A 21,784-nucleotide genomic window follows, 5' to 3' on the forward strand; every position below is an offset into this window, starting at 1 on the left:
ACTGGTGGTCCAGAACCGTATGTTTCTTTTTGTATCACTTTTCATCCTTGTGGTTTCCAGTCTGTGGTACAGACAGTGGTAGAATCATTTGAGTTGAAGGAGATCTTCAAAGGCCACCTAGTCCAACTCCCCTGCAATGAACAGGGACACCTACAGTTAGATCAGAGTGCTCGGAGCTTGGACCAACCTGACCTTGAGTATCTCCAGGGACGGGCCATGTACCATGTCTCTGGGCAGTATAACCTTTATTAATGTGAATTGAGTGGGAGCACATAGGATAGATTTTAGCAGGGTTGTTAGTAACTGAAGTATGAATTTAAAGGGCAGGAGGAGACACTGGATAAACTTACTATAACATCTGCTTTTCCTTATCCTGTCTAGTAAATTTCTTTGCTCCCATTAGTTCGGTGTCTAGCTATGCTACAGTCATTCATGGTCTTTCGGCTTCCCACTGCAAAGTGAGATAGAACTCTGATTCAAAGTCTGCACGGAATCTTTCGGGCTGGCATGAGCTAACTCTGCCCCAAGATCTGAGCAGACATCTGTGTGGCTGTCCTGGGGCTGGTCCCAATTGCAGGCTCTTCCAGAGAAACGGGGGGCACTGTGGGCTCTCATGCTCTTCAGCACAAGTTTCCTTGTGCCCTCCTCTGCCATCCAAAGCATGTGTAATGGGGCAGATGCAGATCCTGTGCTATCACACTAGGACTTACCAAGATCTAGCACCTGTGCTGTTGTTTTTTTGTTTTTTTTTTTTTGTTTTTTGTTTCTTGGTTCTGCAACTGTGGTATTGCATGAGTTTTCATTGGCTTGGATGCACAAAAAGCAAGTCCTTGTCTGACCAGGATATATGGCTGGGAGATATCACAGAAAAAAATGTTTAACCTTGTTTTCAGTAAGAAAAGAATTGCAAAGTAGATGAAGCAACCTTAAAATGAAGGGTAGATCTTGTGTATTATCTGAAATCACAACAAAATCCAGTAGATATGGCTGAGTTTTACAGTGGCCCCTCTCCTTCCTGAGCTGCGGCAAACAAACCTCTTGCCCTAGACATTGGTCTCCTGTCCATGTTAATAGGTGATGTGTTTCATTCACTAATTAAAAAAAAAAAAAGAGCTAGCATTCATTATGACCCCGTTTAAAGTTTTTTTTTTTTCATTCAATCAAGGATTCTTTGATATCAGTTTTAATAGTTCACAGCGCAGAGATGGTGTTATATTGGACTGTATAGTTTGGAAATGAATACTCTGAACCTAGGCAAAGGTGCAGCAAGTTTGTGCATAAGCCTGGAGCACAGTCCTTAGTTGTGTAACTGAGACGAGACTGAAGCGAAACAGAAATATTTGAATGTGACAATCTGGAGTTTAATGCATGACTGAACTGGAATTTCTGTTTGTATGCCTGAGGTAAGAAGCACCGAATTATTTATGGTATGACAACCTTTGATTACTTGGACCAAATCCATTTTTTGTCTCTGTTATGTTACTGATGGGTTAAATTCATGAGAAGTTTCACCCATTTGTTGCTTTCAAAAGAGAGAGTGCTTGAAGTTTTTAGCATATATTATTGCTTTTTTTTTTTGGTTTAGAAGTGAAAATCGTAAATGTCTTAAACATTTTTCACGTTTCATAACCTGTTCATCGTACAAATAGAAAAATGATTTGTATGCTTTCTAGACTTAAACAGAACAATCACTGCATGTATTTATTTTCTTTTCCTGACTAGTGTGCAATTTGAAGCTGAGTGACCCTACATATTGGCAAGAGGAAGCTGGGCACATCATGCTTTTTTCTGATACCTCTTATCATTTTTCCAATAAAAAGAAACACTGGTTTTCAAAGGTGTAACTGGAGAGCTAGAAATAACAAATGACCATGCTGTATGAGTTGCATGCTCTCTTTAGGGTTTTGTTAAAGGCTTTACCACGCCATTATGCTATCATTTTGTAGTGTAAGTGTTTTATATGGCATGTGTGATTTCATTGCCCTAAAGTGACCTTGGGAAATTCCTTATTTCCCCTGAAACACATGTCTAAGTGAAAATTGCCCTCTGCAGTTTAGAAGCTCTGTGGAAGGAATCTGGGAACAATGCAAGAAGGAGATGGATGTCCAGAGTGAGATGTGAGCTGTTCTTCTGTAGCATTCACTATTTTGCACGCGCTTAAATCTTTGTTTTGAAGACCGATGAAAAGGCAGCATAGGAAATGCATCCTAGTTTGTCTGCCTAATGTTTCTGTAATTTCACATGATTCAGAAGAGGTGTATGTTGCTTGAGTTTTACTTCTGCCTCTCTGTTGTTCCAGCTATGAGTAGATGTATCTGGAGTTTAAAGTTAAAAACATAATTCCAAATCTGAACTGCTTTTTCTAGAGCAGCTGCTGCCATCATTCCCCAGTGCCTGGCTTGTCTCCACTGAGCCACTGAGTTTGAGGATAAAGTATGATGACCACAGTCTGCAACCACAACCTAAAATTGAGATGTTGTGTACCCAGCTAGAAGCCTCTAGCCTAGCCTAGTACTGCAGCTTCTGTGTGCATGGGTGCCTGGGAGCCATGCGAATGCAAGAGACTAAAAGCTGGGCAGTGTAAAGCTGCGCTTTGTCAGATCAGAGGATGTTAAGCTGGACTCTGGATTGAAAAATGATGTCTGCAGCATCTGTGTATTTATTCACTAATGTGTAACTGAATTGTTTAGGAAACAAAAAAATGGAAGTATTTTAATTAAAAAGGGTTGAGAAACATAAAGCATGACAAATCTGTGATAAAGATGTGGAACTGCAGTTTTCTCATACTTCTTGTATGTTTATTCAGTCTGAGAAGTTCAGAAAACTACTGGGCTGAGGATTAAACTCCCCAGATTCTCCAGTCTTGTGTTATCTCAAAAACAGTCTGCGTTCTGCAGGCTTGTGAGTTGAATTCATTTGTTTCTGTGTTAATTTCAAATTATACTTCAGAACTACTTATCAAAATTAGAGTTTTGGAATACATGCTACTTGGAGACTCATACAAAAAGGTATTGAAAATATGCAATATGTTTTAGAATCTGAGTTTACCAGCTTCTTAGAAAATATTTCCTTACTGTTTTGTTTTTACTTTCATAAAAAATACTGGCATGAAATCTCATTTTTGATGATGTAGCAGATAGCTGAGGGAGTGCTGAGATGCTTCTTGGCATATCTTGTTGACATTTTATTATTATTTGCACGATAAGTGTATTATCTGTTCAGCAAGATATTTACGAATGTACTTGCTTGAATATCTATACATGAACAGATGCGTGTTTCCCAACATATCTTTGTCTGGGATTTTAACACAGACTCAGATTCATATGTTGCTAAATTCTTAGTAAATTGCTAAATTGTTAGTAAAAAAAAAAAAAAAAGAGCTATTATTCTCATGTGATACTGTGCCCATGGTGTGGAATAACTGGTATTTGCTTTTAGCTACATCAGTTAACACTTGTAGCATTTTCCTTGAACAATTCTGCATTTCTTTTGTAGGTTTTTGTAAAACTTCTTCAAGGGGCGATTTTCAATTCTTTTTTTTTTTCTCTGATAGTTTCACTCAATGGCAGTTTTGCCATTGGTCTTCTGGGTATTAGATTTAGGAAAGAGCTATTGCTTTTGTTAGGCGTGTTTCTATGAAGTTGTGCATAACAGCTCCATTTAGGATTTAGTGAAGTTTACATTCAATGGCATGAGCGAAATGACATTTCTGACACCTTCCACATAACTCCAGCCATTCCAACAGGCTGAGAACAGCACTGTTTGTAATGCATGGGATTACAGAGCTGATAGGGTGTCAGCCTGTAAGTGTCACAACTTGTCCACCGTGCTCTTCCAGCAATGCATGGGCTCCTGCTGTTGCATTTCTAACATTTCTGCTTTGTAGCTGCCCAGCCTGGAAAATTCCATATGAAACCTCAGATCAGGCCTTCTGAATTAGATTTTTGGGGGCACATTTAATTCCACTATGTATGAAACAGCAGTAGTGTTCCTGCTATGTTAATGCTGTAAAACAAGCAATGGCTTTACTATATGGTTTGTATCTTTGTTGTCTTAGTCGCAAGAAATTCCACACCATTTTAGCTGAGGAGTTTAGGTATTAGCAGTTAATTACAAATTCTTACCTTAAGCATGGCAGCATGCCACAAAGTGGTTTGGGATATCCTATTGGTTGTTGTTTCAAAGTTGTGCAGCTGTGCTTAACACTCCAGTGGGCAATTCTGGATACGTTGTGTTTTGCCTTTGATACGTTGCCATACCACCACCATTAGCACAGTGCTTAGACTGCAAACATCTGTTTGCTTTTATTGCACATGTGTTGCTTAAGATGTTCTGTTTTTACATGATGTAAATCACTGGACTCAACTGGCATTGTATGGTTTGTTTACCAAATAAAACTTAAACTGTGTCAGTAAAATGTATGTCATATGGGATGTCATATATGACATATGCAGAAGAGAAAAAAGACAGTTTGTGGCTGCAGTCACCAATACTTCCAACAGTTCCAACAACTCACCAATAAGGTTTTTAAATTGTATGAAGAGAGTTGTATAAATGTCTTTACAGAAGTAAAGATGGGAGTGAAATGGGCACGCATGCACACACCAAACAACGTTGTGCATAGAGATAGGCATTTAGCATTAGAGAATAGAATTAGATGAAATCTGCATATCCTTCCTTCCAGAATTTCGCCATACTCATGTCACAAAATAGAGCAAGCACTTATTAACAGGCACTTGGCTTTTCTTACATCTCTGTATATAGCTGTTAGTGGTCTCTTGAATGGAAAAGTTACCTGGACTTTGAACTTCAGCTGTTGATCTCAGCAACTCCTCAGCAGTACTGTGTTAGTATGCTAGTGTTTCAGACACGTTTTGCTTCTAATGTGTACCATTGCACATGGCTAGAATGCACAACAGCATTGATTTGGTTTAGATTAACGGAAACGAACTCAGTGAAATGACTTACAGTTGTTAGCTCACATTTTAATTGTAAAGGTTAACCCAGTGTGCCTTGAAGGTTTTTGTTCTTATGTTTCCGTACCCTTAAGAGTTGAATTTGAATGTTTTGTCTATGTCACATGAGAACTAAAGAAACAAATCACGAGGAGAAAATGGAAGATTAAAGCTGAGTAGAACCATCAGCTGAATAGTCCTTTTTTTTTTTTCACCACAGGCAATTTAAAGTTTTGGTGTGCGCAGAATTGCTGTATATTCAAAAATAAAAAGATGTCTCTCAATTGAGAATGGGTTTAGGAATCTGAAAAGTTTTATTTCTAGAGTTGGTATCATCTGCAAAGTTTCTAGTACTTATTGAAAAGAATTCTGAGCAGCTGGCAAATCAAAATGAAAGAATCAAAAGGAGCACGACTCAATACAGTCAGGGATGAAAGTATAATTCAGTGATAGAAAGTGGGGAATCATTCAGAGAGAGTAGCTGCAAATTAGAAAATGAATGTGAGTCACTGATGTGACAAAATATTGAAATGTGAACATGTCATTCTGGCACTCATTACTGAAGATATTGTGTACAAGAGGATGACAGTTAATTATTTTGTCCTGTTCTACTGTGATAAGCCCCTGGCCTGAATTCTTCAACCAGTTTTATATGGGATAAAGAAATATGTACACAAACTGGAGATAATCTGTTGGAAAGCAAGTGAAAAATTGTAACAAGAAAACTTGACAAAACTGCAGGAGCTGAGTATGGTTTAGGTAAAACTAGGATTCTCAGAGCGTCCTGTGAAAGGATTATTGAGAATTAATAGTCTGTCCAGTTGCCTTTCCCTGCTACACCAGAAGATGCTGCTTACCCACTGCTGTCTTCATGTGAGAGCAAAGGGTGAAGCCGGAAGCATGTGCTTGGAAGCCAGCAGGAGCTGGAGAGACTGCTACAAGCAGGCAACTCTAAGTGCTACTTGCAGAAACTGAGCTTGGCAAATCTCCGTCTAGAAAAGAGAATGAACTGTACTATAACACACAAGAGTGGTTAATTGTTCTTCATCTCCACTGAGGACTGAAAAAAATGCCATTTGCAGCCCTGGTGATTTTGGTTAGATTTGAGGAATGGGTTACCTAAAGAAGGTGTCAGATCAATCTTTGGAGATTTTTCACTGGCTGAGGAAATACATACCAGTTTTTATCTATTTTTAGATATTTTATTTTTATCCTCCTGGGAGCAGGGAAGTGACCTCACATAGATTTCTTGAGACCAACTTTTCTGGCATTGGTTCCTAAGTCATTGATTGTATCCCAAGCATGGAACCCTTGAATGCTTCCCAGTTTCAGGCCCAATGTAGCTCATGGCCATGTCCCAGCTGCACAGCAGTGCCTAACCTGGGCCTGCATCTGCCCTTTATCTCCACCTCATGACCCTGATTTCTGTTCTCTGTGGTGTTAGGTCAGTGGAGCAAGGCTCTTGGATGCCTCGCAGGTGACCCTTATCTTAGGCATGAACTGGCTCAGCCCCACATAGGTATTGTACCTACAGTGTAGTGCTGCCATGTTTTCTTCGCTCTTTCTAATGCTATAGACTCATTGCTTAGGAATTTGGGAACTTTAAATAGTTACTTCACTTTTAGCTTCCACCCAGTTATTAGTCTTAAGTGTCATAGCCAAGACACCTATTTAACATTAAGCATTAAGTAACAGTAAATGCAGAGATGACATGAATGAATGAGAAGCATAATAAAATTGTACCAAAGGAAAGTGGGAATAGTTGCATATGTGAAACTATTGCCATTCAGTCTACAAAATGTGTACCTTTTCCTCTTATTACTGCATTGCATAATCTGTGCAATAAAAAGCAGAACAAAACAATCTCTGTAGATGTAAAGCAAGCAAGAATAAAACTACTGCAAATGAATGTGGGGAAGTTAAAACAAACAAATGAAAAAAAAACAAACACCACCAACAAAATAAACAATCTTGTGTTAGTGCAGGTGAGGAGATTGTTCACCCAAGCGCTGTACCTAAGTAGAAATAGACCTGAGAGTTACAGGGCAAGGTTCTCTTTGAATAGTACAGTGGAGTGTTTAGTTTGTTATGTAAAATGTGTTACTGATGTGCTACGGGCAAAAAAAATAGTACACCTCCCATGGTTATGTAGCAGTTCCGAGTCATTGATTACTGTTGATCGATGCTGTATACTGTAGTGCAATATCCATTAACCTCACAATGAAGATACGAGGCATAACATTTGATCAGTCAGGTCCCAGATTAAAGTCGATGATCCAAGAGAAGGAGCATGTAAAAATAGAAGGAGATGAGCATGTAAATGGAAGTGAGATTGATTTCTTCTGCTTGTTACTTCCCATAACCTCATTCTCATGAGTCAGCACTTCTGAGCCAGTCATTTCATGAGATTGGTTAAACTGAATTCCTAAATGGTGATTGTTTCTGGAACACAAAATGACAAAAACTGAAGTGTTTGCCTTCCTAAAATTAATTCACATATATTGTCAATTGTAAAAGATGGGCTTATAAAAGAGTTATTATAAACATCTTTTTTTTCTGATTTTATATTTGTATTAGCCATAAACTTCTTTAATAACATAAGCATCCACTTGAAACTGTCCATCTCTTCACTTGTCTGTGAATAGATTAGTTGACTCTAATGGGAAGGGTGCAAAAGGGTTGCAGCGGGAATATATGCTAGCAAAAGTAACTGCTTTCTACCTCAGAGTTCAGTCGTCCATGTGCTGGTGAAAAATATACATAGCAGGCAGGGGCTGAATAAGCTCCCTCTCCTTCCTACTGCAGCCGGGGGCTGTTTGTCAAAGCCATTTTTCAGACTGATATTTAGCCCAAATGGTGAGACCGTTGCCGTGAATTTCACACCATGTGGATCATGACTAGGGCCTCCATCTTGCAAGAGGGATCCCATAACACATTCTGCTCATTGCTGAAGGAAAGTTACTGTCTTCTTCCACAATGATCTCCGACTGAGTCCAGTCCTTATTCTGAGCACAGAGGAAGGGAATGTTGTGTCAGGCAATCAACGCACAACTGTTTAAAAATACTCATTTGGCGATGGCAATCATTACTAGGACTTTCAATTACTGTCTTTCAGGACTGGAGTGTATTGCACTTTATATTCATAGGCAACATCACTATCTGACTTTCATTTCTGAGGTTTAGAGTTTTACATCTAAAAATATTTTGCAAAAATTAAATTGAACCAGACTACTAAAATATTCAGTAATTGCGGGTAACTGTATGGCCATATGTCTATTCAAAAACAGCTTTTAACATTTTGCCTGGAGAAAAATCCTCTTTAAAGTGCTTGGACAAGCTAAATCTAAAGCTAAAACTTGTTTGAAAGATGACGTTCTTCTAAGGAAGGTTTGGTTATTCTCCTAGATCAGAACCCTGTCAGTCGTTCTTTGTGTTTTTTATGTGTTAAAGATAGATGTCAAAGTAAAAATGTAATGAAATATGTGACAAAAAACTCTTGTACAGTAATGTGAAGATATGATACTAATATTCAAGAAAAAACAACCTGTGTCTTCTAGTGAGCCGGAACTCAATATTTTGTCCATCGGAGTCATTAAAGGCAATATTGAGAAAGATATGTGCGTTATGAATTAGGTTCAGCAGTGCTTAACTTCTAAGTGCGTGAAGTGGCATCTTAAACTTTCACTAATATGTCTTTTCTAGTCAGTACCTCAGAATAAGACCTATAATACAGAGGATGACGGGCTGCCAGAAGAAACGCCTGCCCTTCTCTGGAGCTCGGGGGACACTTTTTGTGCCTGAGGGTAGTTTGATCTGCCTGGGTTATTATTCCAGGTGCAGGGCGGAACTTGTTTTTTAAGCACAGCTAAAGATGCTTTCAATTTGGTATAGCTCATCCAGGATATGCAAAATGTGTGCTGAAGGCCTTTCCCTGGCTAAGGGGGTTTGCAGTGTATGTTCTGTATTGCTGAGAAGGGCAGTGCTTTGGCCAAGATGTGGCAATATCTGTGCTGATATAAACTTATTTTCTACTGTAGCAGCTGCGCCACTGGGAGAAAGATGGTGCAAGAATCTTGACTTTCTTGTCTTATAGTGAGAGCTATCACCAAAGGAGGGAGGCAGCATGGCTCAAGGGCCTCACTAAGATCACTTTTGTGTGTTTTATATTATACAGATGTTAATGAAAAAATCCTAAATCATTGAGTTAGGGATTTTTTCTTTCCACATGGATGCCATAAACACATGGGAGATGAAACAGAGGGAAAGCCACGACTAAATTAAAATAGGCTTTCCATAATCTTAAAGCTCTGTGTGAAGTTAGGCACCTCTGTAGGCTTCTGGCACTTGCTTTAATTTCGGCCTCCTAAATTATGAATAGAGGGAGACAGCAGCTAGGTGCTGAGCACTAAACCAGATTCTCACTTACCTAGAATTTAAAAAACAACTGAGTTCTGAGTTCCGTATCTGTTTTGGTATGGCCAAACCCTCAAGAAATCAATTCTATCATTTGCAGCTGATTTCTGTGTTTTGTGTTTAAGCTGCTCTCTGTTTTTTACAATAGAATGAACTGGGTCATAGCTCTTGAACACAGTGCTAGAAGGTGGCAATATGACACTTCTCCACCTCAGGAGGAACTGTTTTCAATGGTTTTTCTTCCTTGTGCATGAAAAGTATGTGGTCTGGTCCTCTCAGAGTACTCCTTCTGGTGATACATCTGACACACCTGCAGCTTCCTTTGTCTGAATGATCAGCAGGTGGGATTTTTTAGAGTAGTAATATTTGTCTGCCTGCAGTCTCTGATGAGAGAAATGGGTAATTTACGAACTACTGGGAGCAGAGAACCCTGTGTTCATTAGACCACAAGATGATTTCTTTCTTCTTGCAAAAATTATGATGCAAGATTTTAAGGCTCTGAAGATGTGAATTAAATAGGTTAGTCCATGAAAAGTGAAATTGTCTTCATTTTTAAAGACTGCAAGTGCCTACTGAAATATCTCTGTGTGTTACCAAAACTCACCAACAGTAGTAAATACATTTTTGAGCTGAGGAATGTTTTTGTCTTTTTTTTTGTTTTCACTGTTTAGTGCCTGCCACTCCTTTCTCATGCTCTCACATGGACAGAAGTTGCATGCTCGTGTACTGTTTTCACTGTAGGCTGTGCTTAATGCTCATACCCTAAATGTGATTTGTCTGTTCTCCATCATGGGGACTTCATCTGTCTTAAGATTCTGTGAAAGTGTGGGAAGAAAAGGACTTTCAAGATATCGTAAAAAGAGAAAGGGTTGTGACTTTTTACATCTTTCCTTGTTAGAAATCTACAGTTGGTTTTGGACAAAGGATTTCAGACATTTGGCATCTCTGCAAAATGACTTAGGGCTTTACTCTTAAAAAGCAAAATCCCAGGTGCAGGAGACTAGAATAGCAAGATATGTAATGTTAAGTCTGTCATTTTTTTATAATAATCTTCCTTGTTTTCTCCTAATGTAAGAGAGGTACAACCCCAATCTAATAAACAATGGCAAGCACAAATACACTTCCCTTGTGACTCTCTTGGTATCACAAATACTGATGTGCTCCACTATTAATATATCTTGCAGAATATAAGATCACTGATTTCCCACAAAAAGGGTATAACGTCTTTTTCTGCTTCAAGATATGTTCTTCACCATATAATGGCTGCAGGCCATTAAGCAGAAACAATAGGGTCGAGCATGTTATAGACTCCTTTTTCAGTATGGTGTAGTTTTTCCAGTGCAGTGTTTATCTGCCTCAAAGGCAAAATGATGGTTATAAAGAATACAATTGCCTGAAAAGATTTCAAAGGCATGAAGAAGAGGAGATGTTTACAGTGTTTCATGCCAGCATGTATAACAAGAGATGCTGAATGAATATTACAGAAGCGCTCAAACTGTACTGATCAGCATACAGAAATTAGTATATGGAGTGTGACGGTCTCGGGGAGAGGTCTGTATCCAATTATAAATTCCTCTTTGCTTTATGAGTAACATTTATGTGGAACAGTCTTTCAGGGGAAGTGGCGTACTAAACCACTGGCAAATGAACTGTGCAGAGTCTTTGAAGACTCCTCGGAAAGCAGATCTGAAAAGAGAGGAGGTATAGATGTGATGACAGAATGGAGTTTCCTTGTCTAAATTCTGGCTTGTGTATTGACCATCGTGCAAACTGTAAAGTGCTGTCTCGGAACCTTTCAGGTATGCCGAATTTATAGCATTCAGCGCTGAACATCTTCCTCAATCACTGCTATTAGAGATTTTTTTTTTATTAACTAGTTCTTTATTTGGAAACATTTACACAATGGAGACCAGAGAGAAGCATTTGCCAGTTTAAATAAGAATGGAGTCTCTGTAAAAAGCACGGGAAGCAACAAATTCTGAAATAGGAAGTGTCCCACCAGTTAGCTCACCAGTCTGAGTTGTGAGGAGGAGACACCTGAGTCTGTCACCTTTCTTCTTTATCTCACGGAGTGGTATTAGAAACTACTGTGTGATTTGTAGATCAAATATGATTAGCATCTCGGTGGCTTGCTCAGAAATGCAAACAGCCACACTTCACACTTGCTAAAGCTCCGCGTGTAGTACAGATAAATATTGGGTAGCACCTGTTATCACAAGATCCAATGCCCTATTCTGAGAGGAGCTTGATAGTACTTAAATAGCTCATTTTCGTTAACTAATTATATATTTCTGGTTCGTGTCATTTTATTTATTATTTTTTTCATTGCTCACTTTTCATGGAAAACTTCAGCTGATTGCAACAATTTTTTTTCTAAGACTGATATCATTTTGACTACACTCACTACAAAGAAGCTCTTCATTCTTAAGAGTGCCTAGTAAAGTGGGGGATGTAGAGAGAAATGTAGAAGCCAGCTTCACAAGTGCAGATGGGTTTGCTTGCTGTTCTCTGACCCAGGTTCTCACAGAAACAGGTTCAAGTTTGTTGATAGAATAGGACTTTAAACCTGAATTGGTCGTGTCTTGCATGACTCCTAATACTCTATTTTGAATAGAAACATTCTTTTTTTTTTCTTGAGGGATTCAGAGCACACACCTCAGGTGAGAGTCATAACCATTTTATGAGAGTCTGAAATGAATGAGGCTTGATTTCTGTCTTTACTGTTTCAGGCCACTTCAAGATTACTTAGATGTTGAATGAGGGTTTCTGAAAAGAAAACTTTTTCTGCCTAGATCTCACTCTGCCAATACATAGTAATTCATCTCCATGATATTTCTCCCTGTGTCATTCTCTGCATTAACTAAAAAAAAATAATAATAATAATCTGGTGGAGTATAAGGAAGCAGGCAAGTATGGTTCTACAAGGTAGGCATTCTGTTCTGTGAGGAAGGTTGAAAGGACTTTTTTTATAATGTCAGACCAGTGCAGCTTCTTACATAGAACCGTCTGTGCCTGGAACAGGTTCCAAAAGTGTTCAGCATGGAGTCACGTAACCAGGTGAGCTACCAGCTTCACTCTTAGGATCATAGAATCCTTAGAGTTGAAAAGAACCTCTGAAGGCCGTCTAGTCCAACTCCCCTGCAATGAACAGGGACACCACAGCTAGATCAGGTTGCCCATGGCCTGGGCCTTACACTATCTCAGAATTGATTAAGCTGTGCAAAGAAATAGTATGTCTCACACACAAACTTTCAATGTTTAAACAGTTATAAAGAGTTAATGAAAGAGTAGCAGATTTGCATATAGTTTGAAAAAGCACTGAAACATTGTTCCCATGGGAAATTGGAGAAATAGGAGTAGAAGGAATTGAATTTATTACAGATATCACTTGCTGTGTTAGGTCATGTGGACCAGAACAGGGATTTAAGGCCCTGAACCTGCAAACACTTACACACATGCTTAACTTTACTACCTAGTGTATTCCCATGTAGGGCAGTAGGTTCACTCGTGGCAATAAAATAAAATGTTTAAGAAAGCATTCTTAGGAATGAAGCCTCATAGTTGATTCTCAATACATCAGGAAACCAGTGAAGGATTTTGTGGAGTGGCTTAACAGACCATACTGGAAGCTAGATCACTTTTTCTGTCTGAATTTTGAATGGATGGCAAGGAGCCTATGCCTTGTAAACTGAAAATATCAGAAATACCTCCCTGTGAGTGTAGCAGTGAGTGAAGTCTAACTGCAAGGATGCAGAAAGACTGGAGTCTGGAGTATTTTACAGATGCTACCTTTTCACTTTGCTGTTCCTACAGTTTTTCTGAGATTGGCCCCAAAATGTTTTGACAGTGTTAAAAGCTGTTCCTCTCCCTATACCTATCGCCATTTGCTAACCAGAATTTTCATGCAAGATTTGAAGTGGAATGTTGTAAAGTTATATGCTTTTAGCCTGTAAAACTCTGGACCCTGTCCAGCAGACCATTTTTACATGGCCTGGATACTTTTTAGACAAACAGGATCTGTACTAGGGTGCAAAACTTTAGACAACTGATGCATTCTTTAAAATAACTACAAATTGGCTCACTGCCTCTCATAGGAGCCTGTTGAGGCTCCCCCACTGCTACCTAGGAACATATTTGAGGAGAGAGGAATTGTGAGTGCCAACAAAGTAACAAATTTAAAGGTAAGTTTTCTTTCCTCTGGCACTCTGAGAATTTCTTTGTAATTTATGAGCCATTTAAGCAAGATGGGTAAGAGCACCTAACACTTCTGGACTGCCAAGGTCTGTAGTCTCAGTCTTCATTTTATCTCAAAATAAATATTTTCAGATTTACAGAACTCAAATCTGACACAAGAGGATTTTTTCTTTTTTACTGATAGACTAACTTCCCAACAGAATTTTGTTCCTTGATATGCCACAAAGTACTTTAATTTGAGCCTCCCCCAGAAATGTTCTCCTGTGAGCCCTTCTGGGGAAAATTCTATCCCATTTCCTTGCAAGCATCTATTGGTTGCATTAATTCTGTGCTCCTACACATTTCTTCCCTGTATTTCTTAGCACACAGCTTCTGGATCTTCATTATTCTCTATCCCTTTTACCTTATGGTATCACCTTTAACTCCTTCTATTAATTATCTGCTCCTCTCCATAGCTGTGCTGGTAGAAGATGAATTGTTGTTTCCATCCTTTAATAAAACTGGGAAACGAGAAGGACAAAAATGATACATCTCTGTGAAATACAATTCAAATAAAGTTGTTAATAATAAATAATGTATTTAGTTTTATACTGCTATTACTACCTAAGCCTGTGATTATGGGCAATGCTGAGATAGATAGATGAACTGAGAATAGCAGTGAGGCTATTAGGATTTTAAATTCATCAAGTCACAAACAGATATCTAGGTCTTCTTAGATTTGAGATGGGAAATTTGACAAGAGTCCCATAGCTTTCTCCATGAAGCAGCAGTTTGGCTTAGTATCCTTGATCCTCCTTGCTAGATAGTAATCCTGTTGCTAGAGACACTAGCAGAGAATGACAGAATGTCCCCTGTGCAGCAGTGGTGCTGGATGTGAGTTACTGCATGGCTAGAAAGTCGCTTTTACTCTCAAGCCATTCTTTAATTCCAAACTTGCCTTACCGGTGGACTGTGTGGACACAGATTTTTGTGCCAAGGCTGGCTAGGGGAAAGACTGGAGTCTTTGGTACTGTTAATGCTACAAGTGCATTCCATACTAGTGCCATGAACAATCTGCAGCAGTTACAAAGCTTGTTAAATCCCAAATGTGCAGACATATGTTTTTTCAAGTTTTCCCATAGCTAAGAAAAGCCAAGTCAGAATAAGCCTGCTTGGATTTCCTTGTGATGTGCACCATAGCTCTAAAAAGACAGGTGAGATCAGACTGCCTTGAAAATTATGGGGGGATAATGTAGTCAAGCTGAACTTTCGCAGGGACGATTACGTGCCTTGGCTCCTCTGAATACATAGGCAAAGCTCTAGTTCACCTCCAAAAAAACTATGAAATGTAACAAGACCAGCTGCTTGCCAGTGGTTTTCATGCCGTAGGAGACGTTCTCCTTTTGTCATTTTCCTTCCAAATAGAACCTGAGTTTGATCACAGTAATTACACCATAATTTAAATGGTTGAGCTATATATCAATATATTTATGTCCACATTTTTCCTTCCTTGCTTTCTAATTGTTATTTATTATTTTTTAATGTGGATAGATCCTGGATATATCTATATTCTTAAAGTGGGGTCTATTCTGAGGGCTAAGTGTAAGAGTTCTCATGGATACAATCTGTGTAAGCAGACTCAGGAGGAAAAAATATCACTGAGTAGCAATATTTTGTTTTAGCTTTTTTGTTGTTGTTGTTGTTCCAGTGGAACCATAAGAAAGACAAAAGGAGAGAAAGTCTGAAAGTAATGCTTTGCAATTGCAGTATTACTTGGCTTATAAGCTCTTTCAGATCACTGTCAACCCAGTGGTATCTTTTAAAGCCTGTAAAACAAACTTGACAATTCTTTTCAGGGTTTATAGAGTTGTAGGAGAAAAATATGCTTTAGATTATTTTTTGAATAAAATCTTAGTATAATTAAGTAAGGGTGTGACTTGGCCCTGAGTTCCACCGAATATAAAGAGAAGCTGTGCATATGCAGTGAAACGCAAAATGTGACTATTTACAGATTCTACTTTATGAAAAAAAAACAAATGAAATTTCTTTTTTGGAGTATTTTCCATAACTCTGTGTAATGATAATTACAGGAGGTGCTTTAGTTTTCTGTAGGCTGTGAAAGTTACTGGCAAAAAATAAGCTGGGACTGAAGGAATATGAAAATCCTTCATTAATCAACTTCACAAATTTGATTGCTAATTGTTATTAAGGTAACCCACAAAAGGTACAAAGCGCTGGTTTAATTTAAGTTTTGAGAATAGAGACATGATAAATGGTAAAAACAAACTTCTGACAAAAAGTGTAATCAGTATCTCTTGATTTTTATTCTTTTTCCTGAGACTTTACCGTATTAAGCAAGCAAAATGTAGGAACATCTCTTGCAGTGTTTCAGTGGGCAATATGTAGTACTGTATAAAGTGGTAGTGACCAGGAAGATAAATGTATTGAATTACTCCATGAATAGAAAGGAGATGGTGGTACAGTGGTTTTCCCCCAGGCACTGAGTTTCAGAGGTGCTGTAATCACTGTGGGCTACAAAGATGGTACTGTAAATGCAGAAATAGCAATTTGCAATTAGGTGCATTTTTGTGTGAAATGTGATAAATCAAGGAGCAGAATTTGTCAGGTATCAATTTCCTAGCAGCAAGAATGCTTAGCTAAAAGAATCCCAAAACTCTCACAGCTGAAATCACTATTTCCTTATGTTTCTACTCAGTTCACGAGAGAAATATTAAAACAGTTCCTAGAAGGAAGTGATTTTGGGATTCTTTTTGTCTCCTTTAGAGAAAGCATTTGTTATAAAATCATAGAATCCTTAGAGTTGGAAGGGACCTTTAAAGGTCTTCTAGTCCAACTCCCTTTCACTGTTTGCAACTCTTTTTTTGTTTGTTTTTCCATATTTTTTAGTTTGGTTCCCACTGAAAAGCAAGTTATTAAGCTGCTATGGAAATTCTCCCTATCAAAACACCAGACAGAACCTCTCTCACTTTCTTTTTCTCTTTGTGGAAGTGTGTGAGTCACCCACCTACACAACATTAATTTCTCTTACCGTGGGGAGTGCTCTGTGGATTCAGGGCTGAAGTGCAGGCTGTGCTCAGAGCCTGGGGTGATGCTCTCTGCCACTTGTGGCCCACCCAGTGAGCCTGGCCCATGAAGGACCAGGTGATGAAGCTCCTCGCAGATTGCCTGATGCAGACTGAGGGCCCAGGTCTCAAGAAATGCTGGATAAGCTCCTTGCTTATTCACTCCCTGGACCTGTGAGATGTGGGACCAGTGCTGTGGTCCCTCCTGTAAGAGGGATGCTGGGTGCAAGTTGTTTGCTTCCCAGGTGACGGTCCCAGAGGCCTGGCTACAGGATTGGCTGACCTGAGGCCAAGGTTTACTTGCTCTGTACATTTTCCCTTGCCCGAAAGGGGTTTGGTTTACTGGAGTGCAATAAAATTGCTAGTGCTTGAGCATAAAATGCAGGTATGGTTAATGTGTGAGATGTCACCCAGAGGCAGTGTCAGATAGCTTTAGTGGGTGCTGGGGCTGCTCCTGACCCTGGCCAGCAGAAATAAGTTTCCTTTCAGAGTGGTTCTGAGTGGCAGCTGGGAAGTGGCAGGGAAACAAGCAATAACTATCATCTTCCTGCTGAAGCAGCTCCAAAGTGAATATAAGCAGGGATTGTTTAGAAACCATTAATTAAGCTAAGAACTATTAAGAGCAGGTGCAGGGTAGATAACAAATGAAAAGAGAACTTTATAGTACTGTATGCTTAAAACAGTTTGGCTTTTTGATATTGTGTTTACTGGGAGAAGCATTGTATTGATAGTTGGAGCCTACGGTTTGTTTCTGAAGGTTTTAATTTATAAACATTCTGGAGACATCAAGAGAGAAGGCCTAGCTGGTGTGAATTCTGATGCTGGGGGATGCTTTTTTTTATGGCTGCGGTAATATTGAAGGAACATTTAAATTTATGGATAGAAATGTAGGGCCTTTCTTACTTGTTAACTTCTGCTTTATAAAAACATACTTAGGCAACCTTTTGTACAGTTCGTGTACACATTCATGTTTAGAGATATTTTCATTTTAGGCATTTTATATGGATGCAGTTCCTGGGAACCTGAAAGGCCATTTCAGACCAAGGTTAAGAGAAGAAGAAACAATAATTCTCTTCACTTTACAGAGGAGGATTTGAGATTTTACAAGGAAAGTCACTGCCTCTACCAAAATAAAATTTAACTGGCCTTTAATAAAAAAAAAAAAATTCTGTAAATGAAACAGGAAGCTGAACCTGTATCTCCTGGTAGCAATTGAGGATGAACATGGATCAGTGTTGCTTATCCACCTCTTATCTCAGCAATGTCTTATATGAATCTTTCTGAAATAGGTAACTTGATGAATTTATCTTTTACTTTGTTTTAACCACTTTGTTGTTCTAAAACTTGAGCATTAGTATTCTGCCCTTCTACACCCCCAATACTTGGTTTCTTCACTGAAATTCGAAGCAGCTTATAATTGGTTTCTTGACTTCTTCAGTTTTCTCTTCTGGAAAGCTAACTTTAGTATTCAAGACAAAAGGTGACAGAAAGAAACACTTCAAATGTTAATCAGCCATGCAACCCTAATATACTGAATAACCTAGGGAAAACCACTTGTTCCTTTTTACCATGTTAAAATTACCTGCTGCTAGCAGCAGTGTGGCAGCTCTACAGCTGGAGTGAGCTGGTGTTGCAGGCTGAGAGCATGCCTGCATTGCATGAGGCCAGTGGTGAGACCAGTATGTCCTCTGTACCCTGGGGTCATTGTGCCTTTGAAGCAGGCTGTGGCATGGGGATGACAGGGCTTGCTGGGATACCATGGTGCAAGGTAATGCCAGTTTGTGGACATGCCTGTGCATCAGTTCTTGTGTAGGAGGTTCTGGGTGGAGGGCCTGGCCCAGAGAGCAGTGGTGAATAGAGTTAAATCCAGCTGGTCACGAGTGGTGTTCCCCAGGGGTTGATACTGGGGCTTATGCTGTTCATCATCTTTATTGATGACCTGGATGAGGGGATTGAATGCATCCTTAGTAAGTTTGCAGATGACACAAGCTGGGAAGAAATGTTGGTCTGCCAGAGAGTAGGAAGGCCCTACAGAGCAATCCAGACAGGCTGGATTGCTGGGCTGAGGCCAACAGGATGAAGTGCAAAAAGACCAAGTGCCAGGTCCTGCACTTTGACCACAACAACCCCAGACAACACTACAGGCTTGGAGCAGAGTGGCTGGAAGACTGTGTAGAGGAAACTGACCTGGGGGTATTGGTCGATGCTCAGCTGAACATGAGCCAGCAGTGTGCCCAGGTGGCCAAGAAGGCCAGTGGCATCCTGGCTTGTATCAGAAATAGTGTTGCCAGCAGGAACAGGGAAGTGATCATCCCTTTGTACTCAGCCCTGGTGAGTCCACACCTTGAGTACTGTGTGCAGTTTTGGGCCCCTCACTGCAGGAAGGACACTGAGGCCCAGGAGCGTGTCCAGAGAAGCGCAACAAAGCTGGTGAGGGATATGGAGTACAAACCTTATGAGGAGTGGCTGAGGGAACAGGGATTGTTCAGTCTGGAGAAGAGGAGGATCAGGGGAGACCTTGTCGCTCTCTACAACTGCCTGAAAAGGAGATTGTGGTGAGGTGGGGATTGGCCTCTTCTCCTGTGTAAGTAGCAATTGAACTAGAGGGAATGACCTCAAGTTGTACAAGGAGAGATGCAGGTTAGATGTCAGGAAAAATTTCTTCTCTGAAAGAGTGGTCAGATGCTGGAAACGGGCTGCCCAGGGAGGTGATGGAGTCACTGTCCCTGGAGGTGTTCAAGAAATGTTTAGATGTTTTACTAAGGGACATGTTTTAGTGGGAAAATATTGGTGATAGGTAGACAGTTGGACTAGATGATCTTGGAGGACTTTTCCAACATTGTTGATTCTATATTCCTGCGTGGCCCTTCCATCCTATATAGCTCTGCACAATGGTTGGGCTGGATGAGGTAGAGATCTGGCATTGACTCGCTTAGTACATCCTGTTTCTTACATGCCTTGTGTTGTGGAAGCTCCCACTGATTAGTCCAGCCTATCTGCCCTTAAGGTCTAGAAGGTGGCATCCATCAAAATGGGGATGATACAAAGGGGTTAACACTGAGAAGCTTGAGGTCACTTTTTTTTTTTTTTTTTTTTTTGTTTGTTTGTTTGTTTGTTTGTATTTCCTTTTCCTCCAGTGACAATCTCCCTGCAAGACCCCGGTGAGATACTGTCTGGTCTGAATTACTGAGAAGGAAGATGTTTTAGTGCTGGGAAGGATTTAAAAGAAAAATAGTTCTGATATGAGCAGTGCAACAAATGTGCCCAGTGATTTCATCCCATTTTTTCCATGGGAGGAAAATAAATTCCCCACAGTGGCAGCTGTGTTACCTGAGAGCCCCTGGGCTGGCCAAGCAGTAGGGATGACGTGAGGATGAGTCCTAGAGTAAACAGCCTGGGGAAGCCTCATGGACTGGTTAAATTTCTTAAACATCATCTTATCTGTAACACAGACAGGCATGCATAACGGCACATGGGAACATACAGTTCTTTACCATGGCTGAACATATGCCTTTATTAATGTAAGAAAGACAGAGTTCTATTTCAGTCAAGCATAATATAATTTGCTGTTAAATTCACAGTTACACTGAACTTGTATTTGTACATTTGGTTTTAGTTTATCTCAAACTGCCTTGCCATTTGTTTTTAGTTGATCTCAAACTGCCTTGCCATTTTTAGGCCTTAAATATTTTTAAAATCTATAGAAATCTTTTTTTCTTTCCTTTCTCTTTTTTTTTTTTTAGCCAACCAAATGATTCAATGATACTTATCTGTTATAATTTTATAAAGCACATATTTTTTTACATTAAAATAGATCCAAATTCTTCCCCTAAATGCCCATTGCTAAATCCTGCTAGTGAATAACCTTGTAAAAAAAAATCAATTTCCCCATACATAAAAGAGAAACATGTTTAAATTTGTACTTTCAGTGTCTTACAAACAAGAGATGTGAAATCAAGCAAGACAATATTGGCTTTGAATTTCACTTTGAATGTAAATATGAATTTAATTAGACATTCAATTAAAATACTGGATATAAATATACTATCTCTGCACACCAAGGTTCCCTTTGAAATAAGAGATTTCTTAAAATTTCTAGAAGGATGTGCCAGCCTAGATGCAGATTACAAATAAGCCTTATTTGCTAATATAACTATATATATCTACCATTTGAATTTACAAAATACTCTGCTAACTGCCATGATATTATTCACTTTTAAAACTCAAGCATTAATTACTTTGCTTTCCAAAGTGCCAAATTATTTTTCCCCATGCAGATGTACTTTAAATCCTCAAACACTAAAACAATTAGGGAATTTAAGTGAGGATTAAAATTGTCTCAAAATTAGTTTGCTGGCATGATTTTAATTAAATTATAGAGGAATTTTTAATGAGTCTTCAATTGAGAAAAGTTTATTGCGTGTGCTTTTTGTGTGTCTCTCATGCAACAGTTCAGCATTCTTTTAATTTGCATAATTAACTTAGGTTCATGTTGCCTTCTCAGGATATTTTTCTAGGCCTTGAGTATTTTGGAATACAAATGACATTTTAATTTGTTTAATATATTAAAAATGTAGGCACTTTGTGTTATTGTGTTGGGTTTTTTTCCTTCTCTCTTTCCCATTATTTTTAACCAACTGCATTTAAAAATATCCGTTTAACTGGAATGCCTCCCACAACCACTCACTGCCCCAAATGGGATATTACCTGACTTGAACACGTTAGGACTTTCTTGTTGCCAATTCCTTCTGTGAACTTAAGTAGCTAGAAGAAAACACTTATTTTCCTCATGTGGTGTACAGCACAAGAGCCCAAACATCATGAACCTTAGGAGAAGATGCAGCCTGGTTGTTCTAAAATATCTGTAGAGGATAGCCCTTTTTGGCAGCAATCTTCTTGTATTTTTTGAAAAATTCCTGTGTGCTGGTGGATGGACATAAATTCTGAGTGGATTTTTCATGTTCTCACTGTTGGGATGCTCAAATCGCATCGGATGGTTCCTCCGTTAGATGGCTCTGCTTGTTTCAGTGGTGCCGTCAGTCATTCTCGCTGTGTTAAATTGAAGTAAATTTTAGGAGGTGTTCTCGTTATTAAAAACAGTCTATCCATGTGGGCATTTGTTCTTTGTTCATAACAGGCTGAGGAAATCTCTTCCTTGCT

The 21,784-nt window shown here is 39.2% G+C and overlaps 1 protein-coding gene across 1 annotated transcript in view; it reads left to right on the forward strand.

The window, feature by feature from the left end:
• MID1 (midline 1) overlaps positions 1-21,784 on the forward strand; it is a 253,902-nt gene that overhangs the window by 1,717 nt on the left and 230,401 nt on the right. The gene's annotated exons all lie outside the window — the stretch shown is intronic.

This window comes from Numida meleagris, chromosome 1 (genome assembly GCF_002078875.1).
Source record: "Numida meleagris isolate 19003 breed g44 Domestic line chromosome 1, NumMel1.0, whole genome shotgun sequence".
NCBI classification, from domain to species: Eukaryota; Metazoa; Chordata; class Aves; order Galliformes; family Numididae; genus Numida; species Numida meleagris.